Here is a 12,011-nt window from a genome sequence, read left to right on the forward strand (position 1 = left end):
GATAGGAACTGAAAATACAGGGAATCCAGGACGGATGAGCCCTATAAGACCAGTGGTGTGAGTGGCAAAACAGGGAGGGTAAAGGGAGAATGGGTAGGAAAGAGGGAACCGATTACATGGAACTGTGTGTGACCTCCTCCCTGGAGGACAGACAACCGAAAAGTGGATGAAGGGAGATGTCGGACAGGGCAAGATATGACAAAATACCCATTTATAAACTATCAAGGGCTCATGCGGGAGGGAGGAGCGGGGAGGGAGGGGAAAAATGAGGACCTAATGTCGGGGGTTTAAATGGAGAGAAAATGTTTTGAGAAACGATGTACAAATGTGCTTTACACAATTGATGTGTGTATGGATTGGGATAACAGTTGTATGAGCCCCTAATAAAATGTTAAAAAAGAAAAACAAAACAAAACAAAAACAAAAGAACAAATACTTTATGCCAAATTACTATAAGCATCAAAAACAAGACAAAGACTCGCCTACCAAAGGGAGCAGACTTTGGAGGCTCCCGAGGGAGGAGAGGAGGCAGTAGTGGGAAGAGGAAGCCATGGACTAGATGCAGGGGTCCTCAAACTACGGCCCGCGGGCCACATGCCGCCCGCCGAGGACATTTATCTGGCCCGCTGGGTGTTTTTGCCCCACTCTTTTTTCACTTCAAAATAAGATATGTGCAGTGTGCATAGGGATTTGTTCATAGTTTGTTTTTTTTTAAGTATAGTCCGGCCCTCCAACGGGTCTGAGGGACAGTGAACTGGCCCCCTGTTTAAAAAGTGTGAGAACCCCTGGAGGGTTGACAGGTGTTGACTTGGGTGAAAGGGACGCTAGAAACCAAGAGGGTGAAAGAAACTGCTTTGGGTGAAAGGGACGATAGAAACTAAGAAGAGAAATTGGTGAGGAGGGTTAGATAGAACACAAGAGAGGGTTGATGTTGATGAGGGGTTCGAACTACTGAATGCAGAGTTGATCCTCTGAAATGTAAACCTCGCACCTAACTCACAATAAAAAATTTTAATAATGAAAACATTTGAAAAAGCTCAACACTCATTCATGACTAAAGCAAAACAAAAAAAATGTCAGCACACCAGGAATACTCTTGATCTTCATTGAGTATTGACAGAGAACCTACAACTGATTCAAAAGTTCAAAGAAGGCGATGAGCATGAAGGCTGTGTCTTCAGCCCCAACAGCCATGAGTTTGTCTGCACTTTCATGGTTGGTAGTTTCTAACTGCTGGATGCAGTTAGCAGGCTAACCGTAAACCACTGCACCACCAGAAAGGGCATATTACAAGCAAGATGGCATCTAACACTTTACTAAAGCAATACTGTCCAGCCTGGTAAGTAAGGGAAGGAGGGATGGATTCTGAGTATTGCCACAAAGGAAGTATAAGATGCCAGTACCAATATGAAAAATGAAACTACTAAGCCAAGGAGATGCAAGCATTTGATACTCAATTGAATGAAAACGGTATCTTAGGAGTGGCTGGAACTGATATTTCCTGGGCAAAATTAGAACAATGGACCAAGTGTTCACATTAACTCTTAATTCCAAAAACCGAACTCACTGCCATTTGACACAAAGCGACTTTATTAGACAGGGTAGAAATGCCCCTGTGAGTTTCTGAGACTGGAATTCCTCATGATTTTAGAAATCCTGTCCTTTCTCCCATGGAGTGGCTGGTGGCTTTGACCTGTTGACCTTTGGGATCACAATCCAATGCAAAAGGGGCCTACACCACCAGGGTTCTTTGAGATCTTACTTAGAGGTCAAATAAAGAAAAGCTGAATCCTGATCTGGAGCTACATTCGTGTGTGAAAGAGTGAACCATTGCCTCGTCCTGTGCCATTGTCATGACTGTTGGTCCCTTTGAGGCCATCTTTCCCTTTTGTTGGAGGGGCTAGGAGGCACAGGAGAGCTGACACGGATGCATGCGTCATAGGTAAGTTCAAAAGCCTCACAAGCTTGGATGGACAATACCCAACTCTCTGGTATGCGTGCAGTTTTGCCATTCACCAAAACCGAAAAAACAACAGCTTGCTGCCATCAAGGCGATTTCAACTCATATCAACCCTATAGGACTGAGGTAGAACTGCCCCTCAGAGTTTCAGAGACTGTAACTCTCTACTGGAGCCAATAGCTGTGAGTCTGGGTGGACAAGAGAAACAAATCCACAGACACTCCTATGTGTGTAAGAGAGAGCTTTCTATCAAAGAGCAATTGTATATTGAGAAAACATCCCAGTCTAGTCCAGATCAAATCCATAAGTCTGATATTGGCTCATAAGTTCAAGACTAGTCCAAAACTCCTTCTTCAGACTCACACAGTCACATGGAATGGTGCAACATGCAGGAAGATCACAGGCTGGTGGGTGAGAAGTCCTGAGACGTCTCCACGTCGCTCCTCCAGCTCTCCAAGTGCGGCTCCTCCACAGGAAGGTGCAGCAGAGAGATAGGGTAGCCCATCTCCAAGGAGAAAGAGAGGAAGTTGCCTGAATCCCCATGAGAAGGCCACGCCCACAAGAAGGCACCATCAGGCTGCGACTTGATTGACGGGCTAGAGTCCACCCCTACACTTATTTATCAAGTTGATTTGCAATTATGTAACTACCCCAATAGCCAAACAGTCACTAGAAATATATCCTCTACTGGCGAAGAACTAGGAGGCTTCTGATATATGCCTCAGTGTCCTTCTGCTAGTCCAGAATGCGTGCGTGGACTAACTGCGGGAGGAGGAAAGCAAAAGAAAAATAATCTTTCAATACTTATATTTTCTTCTATTTCATGGAATCTGTCCTTGTAGCGTCGTGGTCAAGGATTGGGCTGCAAATCAAAAACTCAACAGTTCAAAACCACCAGCACCAGAAAGAATGAGTGTTCTACTCCCATCAAGAGAGTCAGCCTCAGAAACGAACAAAGGCAGTTCTGCCGTGTCCTAGAAGGACGCTATAGCTTGACATCCGTCAGACAGCATAGAGTTTCGCTTGTTCTGTTTTCTTATTGGTGACCTCCACAGGGCCACAGGTGGCATAGGGGGTTGCATGTTGGGATGCTAACAATGGAGTTCACAATTTGAAAACTACCAGCTGCTCTGCAGAAGAAAGACGAGGTGTTCTATTCCCGTAAAGAGTGACAGCCTCGGAAACTCACAAAGGCAGTTCTACGCTGTCCTATGGGGCGCTGTGAGTCTCACTCGACTGGAGGGTAGTGAGTTGGAGTTCATTGGTCTCAAACAATTTGATACTGGCTCACTAATCATCTGACCAGAGTTTCCACGATCTTCCTTTCATTGATTTCGGTATCATGATGCTTCCAAATTAGATCCAAAGTCTGTTTTATTCTTTATGCATGGGCTTAGTGGTTGGAATCAGAGAAGAGACGGTGAGAAAATGACCTTTCCCTGGCTACGGGAGGGTCAAGAAGTGCAGTTTAGATTAGAACGCGGTTCTCCATGGGTCAGGGCAGTTAAATGAGGAAGGGGACTTCTGGTTAGGTGTGTGCATGTCTATACACCAAAAGATTATCAGTGGCTACCTCCAGGGGGTGGGATTATAGATGACTGTGTGTGTGTGTGTGTGTGAGAGAGAGAGAGAGAGAGGATGCATAATTTCCTTTTTCTTTTTGGTAGATTAAAAAAAATGGTTTTAATGCCATATACTCCACATATCAAACAATTTAATCATTCAATCATATCAAGATTTGTGCACTCATCACCACAATGGATTTCAGGACATTTTCTTCTCTGACTCACTAACTCCCCCATCCTTCCTTGCCCACCTCTTCCCCTGCCATGCCCCTAGGCAATTATCAATCCAGTTACTGTCTCTATAGAGCTACCTCTTGTGGATTTCACAGACAAAATGAAAATTATACAAAACACAAACAAGAAGAAAACAAACAAATGCCAACAACAATAAATATACAAAGCATTTAAGAAAAACCTCAATCAAAAAGAAAACAGAAAATATTAAAAAACTGAAACAACTTTAAAATGGGTCAAAAGCGAGATCAAATGATAGCGTATTACATTGTACCCAAACCACTTCTGCCACAATCGACTTTCAGTGAAGTCTGTGTGAAAGCAAGGACATTCCTATCCCTGCACTGTGGTCAGAGGAGGCTTCATCGGAGGCTTCATCCACGTGTGGGCGCTGAGAATGGATGTAGGGCTTCCACTGTCGTCAGAGCCTTCTGAAAACAATATATATAGTTTGTTTTCCATGTACTGTTTAGAGGCCCAAAAAACATTAAATGGGACGCAGCTATCCATGTGCAGAAGGATGAAACAAGACCCAAATCTCACTCCATCAAACTCAAGGGGGATTAAAGACCTAGAGGTAAAACCCAGGTTAGTATTAGTGAAGGTCACTGGGCATGAGGGTACCTCATGAGAGGTGGGATCAAATGGTTATGGAGGGGGGTTGTGTGTGGGGGATGGGGATGCTGTCCACTGAGTGGTAGCCGCGTGGACTTGGGGTGAGGTCTCCCAGAGAGGGAGGTGGCCCTGTCAAGGAATGAGGCTTATGGATGGGAGGGGCAGCGCAGGAGGGGGGAGAGGAAATAGCCGAGTCAGGGCAAACATAGGTGCATGTCTGTTGTGAGGAGGGGAGGGAGGGCTGACCACCAGGTGGGGGGAGGAGGGAAGTCTGAGTCTGCCCTTGGGATCACCAGGTAGGGAGGGTCTTTAGTGGCGTGCAGCAAGAGGGCAGAATTGGGGTATCCCATCTGGGGGTATCCCAGGATCCCGGGCTGGATGCCGCAGACCACTGGGACACTGAGACCTGGATCTTCGGGGTGTACGTCATGCCACAGAGGCTGCATCCCTGAGACCCCAAGTGGGAACTCCTCTGGGTGAGCTGGCCTTTACCAAAGACACACTTGTAACCTGAGGAATTGGGCAAGAAAACCCACGGTGTCTGCGGTAGAAGAAGACAGCTGTACCAAGAGCAGTGTTGTCGAGCAAACAAGGTCCGGGTCCATCAATGCCCTGTACGCTGTATTAAGATGCATATTATTTCGGCAATTGTGTGACGGCCATTCTGTTATATGCTGCTTATGCTCGTTTATGTTAGGGTGTAGCTCAGAGGGGGGTCGCCTTTGGGGCTCATCCTCTTAAGGTGTGTCATTTGTTTCTCTATTTTTCAATAAATGAAAACCAGGGATGTTGAGTCTACAGGGAAAGAAAATATAACAAGTGTTTGGGGGAAGGGGATATGTAGGGGTGGGGGAAATAAGAGGGAGATGGTGTCAAAAGTCCAGGAAGGAATATTATGTTCTGGAAAACATGTATGATTAAGGACGAAAACTGCACAATTGTGTTCGAAATGATTGAATTATGGAAGGATATGTCATGTATTGGCTTTCAACTTACATAAAATAAAAATAAAAGGCATAGATCCAGGAATGGATTTGGGGCTCACATTAAATCCTATCTCCCACTTAAGAACACTTAACTGTTAACCTGGCCCTGCTACATACTCGCCTTCATGAAATGATCACTGAAGACAAGGGTGCTACAGCAAAGTATGGTGAAGAAAGCAGATGGTGCTCGGCTAGCAATCCGAATAGTGTCCTTTATCTACATGTACCTTCCCTGGGTAACACAAAGCGGTAAACACTGGACTTAAACGTTGGCATATCAAACCCATCCTGAAGCACCTCAGAAGACAGGCCTGGCGATTTGCGTCTGAGAAGTGGCAGCTTTATAAACCATAAGGAGCTGCTCCACTCCAGCTGGTAACAAATCACCTTTCCAGAACCCACAGAGAGTGGAAGGTGATCATGGAAGTTTGAGTCGGCCAGAGGCACAAAGCAAAACTCACTGCCATCGAGTCCTTTGCAGCTCATGGCCACCCTACAGGTCAGGACAGAACTGCCCCCCGTGCGTTTCACAGACTGTAAGTTTATACGGGAGTAGAAAGCCCCACAGAGCCACTGATGGTTTCCAACTGTGGACCTCGCCATGAGCGGCCCAACCTGTAAGCCACCCCACCACCCAAATCAGAAAGTCTCCTGGTACAAAAGCAGAAAGGTCAAATGATGATGTTGGAAGCAGCTTTCTACTCCCATAAAGGCTTACGGTCCCGATAAACCACAGAGGCCCTTCTACTCTGTCCTAGAGGGTCACCAGGAGTCAGAACAGACTCCACGGCTGGAAATCTTGGTTTTGTGGGTTTGTTGTTGACACCCACTAGATTTCATGGAAACACTTCCGTGTAAGGTCAACAGCTCAGATTTGGCCCAAACCAAGTATCTAGACAACATACCATTTCTAAGCTCACAGAGTAATATCAATAATGAGAGTGAAACAGCAAAGCCAAAAAAACCAAAAAACCTCACTGCCATCAAGTCGATGCCGACTCATCTTGGCCCTAGTGGGCAGGGTAGATCTGCCCCTGGGAGTTTCTGAGACTGGCCCCCTTTCCAGGGTTAGAAAGCCCTGTCGTTCTCCCGCGGAGCAGCTGCTGGTTTCTAATTGCTGACGTGGTGGGTGGCACCCGGACACACAGCCGTCATGGCACCGGGGCTGCTGGGAGTGAAAAAACCCGAGATAAATACGAGGTAGCCTGGCGCTCACAGATAGGCATACTGTTCTCTGAGCATAAACAATCTCAGAAATCATCATTATCCAGCAAGGCTTTTCTTCTATGATGGTGATGAAGTACCGAAGCAAAACTAAGGTGGCCAGACGTCCAGCTTTTGGCGGGACGGTCCCGATTTTCAACAATTTTCCCGGGTCCCGTAGGGTCTTTAAAAAGTCCCGATTTGGGGGAAGAATGCACGATAAGCTAGGGTAGACGGTTTTCGGCTGCCATGCGGCTATTCCGCCAGGATATGAGTTTTATCAATGGTGTTCCGCTTTTGTCCCGCTTTACCAATGTTAAAATCTGGTTTTGCTGCAAAACCATACTTCCTGCCAGCGAGTCGATGCCAACCCTGGAAGACTAAGTAGAGCTGCTCTGAGTTTGTTATTCTCCCCCGGAATAGAAAACCTTGTCTTTCCCCCGGTGGTTTCAAACTGCTAACCTTTCAGTTAGCAGCCCAACACATAACCACTACACCACCACAGAGCACTCTACAGTGATGCAGAAAAATAATGAAAACCCACGACCACTGCCTATTCGAGTGTAGCTAGAATGCTGTCCAAGTCATAGGAATGGTCGGACAGCTCCCTCTCCGGGCTAAAATGTGTAACAGCTTTTGCTTTGTAACTGATAGCATTCGCCTCAATGGTTGCAAATATTCCCTGTCTTTTAGTTCATTTCATTTTATTTCATTTCTTGTTTTTGAAAGGGAAAAGAAAAGTTTTACTTTGGATCATTGAGCACAGAGTCAGCTGGAACCAAAGTCTCTAAGCCAAGCCCCTGGCAAGGGGGCACTTACAGGAATGGAGGCTGTGGAAGAACTGATTTCCCAGGAACGGTCATGAATAGGCAATGGGCAAGAAATGGGTCGGCACCTGCCTTCGTTCTGAAATGCTGCCCGAGCTGGTCCGGGGATGTCTTTCCGGTGACTTTCTGTTCTTTGTCCAGTGTTATTTTATTCTGAGGTCAAATGTAGGTTGTGAATGTCCTTTTTGGCACACCTTGGGTGGGTCAGACCTGTGTATCCCCAGTATTCGCTTGCTGTGTGGGGTAGGACGCTTTCCCAGGCAGAAAGGGCTCAACAGAAGCAGCTTATCACAAGGAAAAGCAGGAGAACAGGTGAATTATAGACTACACATAAGGTATAGGCTTCAGCACCTTGTGACAATCTCTCTTACACCCTAAGGGCAGGTTCGCTCGGCAAGCTGCAGAGTGGCTAAGTGGGTTGGAGGGCAGGCTCAGGATTTTCAGAATACCATGGCCACGAAACAGAATTCTATCATTTCAGACCTGGAAACCTATCTCGTTCGCTTCGTCCTCCTTCACTGGCTTCTTTCTGGTGCACAAAAGGGGCAGGCTGTCTGCCTCATGAGTCACAAGGCTTTGGTTCTTATTTTCTTTAGATGCTGATAACTGTACATCCTCTAACAACCCCCCCCCCCACTTATTTTTAGACTGGGCAGCAAAGTTTTCTGGAAAGTGAATAGATACCAATTTATTTCACTTTCCCTTATCATTGACTACACTGGTCCTTTGTAATTCATTGGCTTCATATTTCATACCAAGTTTGTAATGAGACTTAGTCATTTAATGCTGTTATAGCAAACAACCCTCTAATCTCCTAAAACAACAGTGAAAAATGTCTCCTTGGGGGGCGGGAGGGGCTAGCTAGGAAATCCTGTACACCGTAGTCATGTAGAGACCATGGTTGACAAAAGAGCAGCACCTGGAATGTACCAGAGGAAAGAGACAGTCTTGGAGGGAGTCCCGAGGCATAGAACTTATCTCAAGGTTGGCAGTTCAAACCCATGGGCTGATCCATGTGAGAAAGACGGAGCTTTCAACTCTATGGGAAAAAAAGATTTGTAGTCTCGGGACTCACAGGGGCAGTGTTAGCCTGTGCTCCAGGGTGGCTCTGCGTCAGCATCCACTCACAGTGGCAGTGAGTTTAGTTGTTGGTGTGGAGGGATGCTCATCGCCAATGAAATGCTCTCTCCTGGAAGGTCACATGCCACTTCGGCACTCAATGGTCAGAATGAGTGCCTCTCACAACTATTCATAATTTCACCTTTCCCTAATTCGAAATCAAAGTACAGAATATAAAAACGACTGTGCGCTTAACAATAAGAATAAAGGTTCATATAGGGTGGTGGTTTCCTTAATAGGAGTCCATGTAGGACAGGATCACAAACTGACTCAATTACAATGATGTTTTCAAAGGAAGGAGCATCAGCAAGGTCAGTAGTTGAAAGCCACCAGCTGCTCCCTGGGTGAAAGACAGAGTTTTCCACTTCTACAAAGAGTGACAGTCTTGGAAACTCACAGGGGCACTTCTGCTCTGCTCTATTGGCTCCCTATGGGTCAGTATCAACTGGATGGCAGTGAGTTTTTGTTTGCTGCATTGTATATTTCACTCTCATTATTGACAGCGGTCTGTGAGGTCTAATATTGGTAGGGATTAGTTGGAATCTATGCACAGGAACCGACTTGGAGGCAGTGAGTATGTAGCTTTTGTGTCTGATGTGTTGTGTTATTTGTTGTGCCATGCGCCTTGGTGGCATAGTGGTTACACCTTGCACTGCTAACCTCACGGTTGCTGGTTCGAAACTACCCGGTTCTCTATGGGCGAAAGACTGGGCTTTCTACACCTGTGAAGAGTTAGGTCTTGCAAACTCAACAGGGGCAATTCTACCCTGTCCTTAACGGATCCGTGTGAGTCAGAAACGATTCAATAATAGTAAGAGTCACCTGCACAGGGAGCTCTTTCAGCGCAGTGCATCGAACGCAGTTCAAAGCTACCAGTGGCTTCACAGTAGAAAGAAGAGATTTCCTGCTCATAGAAACCCATGGCCAAAGAAACCCCCAGGGGCAGTTCCCTATGCATTGGACTTGACTTCATGGCAAAGAACATGGCTATTTTTATAAGGGCTCACCTAAGCTTAACATCACAGTGGAATAGGATGCTTCTTATATTTGTTCACTCTTGCTATATAGAAGCCCTGGTGGCATAATGGTTACATGTTCATCTGTCATCCACAAGGTCACCAGTTCAAAACCACCAGGTGCTCTGCCAGAAGAAGAGGCCTTTCTACTCCCATAAAGAATTACAATTTCAGAAACTCATAGCGGTAGTTCTCGGCATTGATTTGATGGCAAAGTTTTAGTGCTAGATAGCAGATTTTCCAAACCATAGTGGTTTAAAACTACAAATAAACATTTATTATGACACACACACACAACTACTGTGATATCTTTCATGCCTAAGGTACCATTGGTTTTCCTAAAATGCTCCCTAGGTAATTCAAACACTTGGCTTTCCACCTATAAAAGAAAGGACGCTAAAAATGCACTTGTCCAGCTTTTAATGAAATCCAATTTGTGTTGAGAACCTTTCTCTACAAAACTTAATCCTAAGAACTCTGACAAAATTAGGAGTACAACTTTTTAGATTCGTTATACAGAAATAAAATATGTTAACGTAAATGGTTCCATGATCGAATACTTTTCAAGTGGGAGGACACATATTCCAGCTTTAGGACAGAGCAGGATGAAGTCACCACCCCTCCCACCCTCCAGACTCCAGATTCCAGGCTTACAGACAGATTTTCTTTGGTTGTTATTGCTCAACGAGGTTCCACCCCTGTGGGTTTCTGAGACTGTAACTCTGTTTGTCTTTTTACTTTTTCTTTCCAACAGTCTTATTGTCATATAATTCACATATCATACACAATTCAACAGTCCAATCCTATCAAGTACTGACTTGGTTACATGAGAATCCCCTGTGGCCTTTTGCTTATTGGAGTCTTCCACCTGATGCAGTAGCTGAGATACGCCCACTGTCTCCAAGAGGATTAACTCTCACTGCCATCCAGTCGATGATGCAGACTCATAGTGACCTTAAAGGACAGGGGAGAACTGTCCCTGTGAGTTTGCGATATTGTACTTGTTTACAAAAGTAAAAAGCCCTTTCTCCCATAGATCAGTTGGTAGTTTCGAACTGTGGACCTTGAGATCGCAGCCCAAATTTATACCAGTATGCCACACCACCAAGGCTCCTCCAATAATAAAATAACAGCAGCATCAAAATGTGTAGCTACTTATTTCATTTAGTTCTATGGCTTTCGCCTACATGCTTCAGACATGTTTTCAGGAGAGACCAATCTCTGGAGAAGGACATCATGCTAGGTCAAGTGGAGGGGCAGCAAAGAAGAGGAAGGTGGCGTGATGGTTAGACATTGGGCTGCGATCTTCAAGGTCAGTACTGTAGTTGGAAACCATCAGCCTGTCAGGGAGAGAAAGAGGAGACTTTCTACTCCTGTAAACAATTACAGTCTCAAAAACTCACAGAGGCAGTTCTACCCTCGGCTGTAGGGTCACTCCTAGTCGACACCCTTTCTAGGGCAGTGAGTTTAATGAGGAGTTTATGTTCCTCATCATTCACGGGCATATTTACCACAAAGTTAAATACTCATGTACACATATCATCTGTCATATACATATATATGTGTGTATCCATATATATATACATACATACATACAGATAAACATATATTGGCGGTTATGGTTATACCCCTATCCCCCCCACACACACACATACACATATTTAACCTGCATTTCTATTCAAGCGTCTACTTGTCCATCATCTCCTGGGTGGCCTTTGTAACCTGGAACAACCACACCCACCCCAGGTTCTTCTTCAGGGAAGCAGTGCGACAGTACTCGGTGTTCTCTTGCCCAGAACTGGGTGCCCAGTCTCCAGGCCACCTGTTGTTTCTGCTGACTTTTTCGTCAAAAAAGGACAAAGAATTTTGAAATGCCGTCCCTTGTGCCTCAGAAAGAGCTCAACGTATGGAGCCCGAAAAAGCTACTGTATACAAACATTCCTGGTGTGAGGACCAGGTAGTATAGCAGGGGCCAGACCAAATGCAGGGATACATATGGGAGCCAACTAAAAAAGAGGGGGGGGGGGAGAAAAGAAATGGGTAGCGGGGGCTCAGGGAACTAACCTACCCAAGGGGAAGGTATTGTTTCTATCTCTACAGGGAAAGAGGGAGCAGACTTCAACCCAGAGCTCCAAGATGTGAATGCAACCTACTGGCATGGAGTAGGGAACCAGTGGAGAGGTTGAGGGGTGGGCCCCAATCCCAACTATGTGGACACCTGCTCCTCATCCAGAAGAATTTATTTCAGAGGACAGCACTGAAGCTGCAGTTCAGGGAGAGGGACACCTCTGATCAGAGCACATGGGAGCAAATGAAGGGGGAGGAGGAGAGAGCAGAGCACATCCTGGCCCACCAGGCCCTGAGGACGATATTCCCGCTCAGAGCAGCCATTCACAGAGAAGACCATATGGCCGGCCCCACTATGAGACACGACATCCCTCACTGACCCATAGCCCTACAGGGGACAACACTGGAGACACAGTGTG

The sequence above is a fragment of the Echinops telfairi genome, unplaced genomic scaffold, assembly GCF_000313985.2.
Source record: "Echinops telfairi isolate 266 unplaced genomic scaffold, ASM31398v2 ScPeMD7_7427;HRSCAF=8465, whole genome shotgun sequence".
Taxonomy (NCBI): Eukaryota; Metazoa; Chordata; class Mammalia; order Afrosoricida; family Tenrecidae; genus Echinops; species Echinops telfairi.